The sequence below is a fragment of the Penaeus monodon genome, chromosome 32 (genome assembly GCF_015228065.2).
Source record: "Penaeus monodon isolate SGIC_2016 chromosome 32, NSTDA_Pmon_1, whole genome shotgun sequence".
NCBI lineage: Eukaryota > Metazoa > Arthropoda > Malacostraca > Decapoda > Penaeidae > Penaeus > Penaeus monodon.
The window spans coordinates 32962702-32963127 of NC_051417.1; the positions used below are offsets into that span (position 1 = coordinate 32962702).

Consider the following 426-nt stretch of genomic DNA (forward strand, 5'->3'; position numbering starts at 1 on the left):
GCATCTCGCCGACCTTTCGAAATTTCCCGGAATCGAAGTCGGCAAGAAGTGACACGTTGAACTTTTATCCCTCGAACGGCCGCGCTCCAGGTCCTCCCATGAAGAATGGCAGGAACGGAACCATGAATTAGCGCTGGTCATGGTAATAATGGTAGACGTGTGGTAGACAGTGTGGTAGACAGTGTTTAACGAGTGTTTGACGTGTGGTAGCAGATCGAGGCGAGGATCGTGATGGGTGTACCGACAACTGCATTCATGATGACGTAATGAATGAAGTGAGTGACATGACGCAAGAAAACGGGGATAACTCACCTTATGTCGTGGCGGGGGTTACCCTGGCAGTTCTCATGCCATCGTTACATCCTGGAATAAAGCAAAAAAAAACATTAACGTTAGTAATGATAATTTCCCTTTCAACGTTCAGGT

General features: G+C 47.4%; 1 protein-coding gene across 1 annotated transcript in view; it reads right to left on the bottom strand.

The window, feature by feature from the left end:
• LOC119593828 (alpha-protein kinase 1-like) overlaps window positions 1-426 on the bottom strand; it is a gene marked incomplete at its 3' end in the record, with an annotated part of 69629 nt that overhangs the window by 15530 nt on the left and 53673 nt on the right. Inside the window, 1 exon segment of the mRNA XM_037942858.1 lies at window positions 313-363.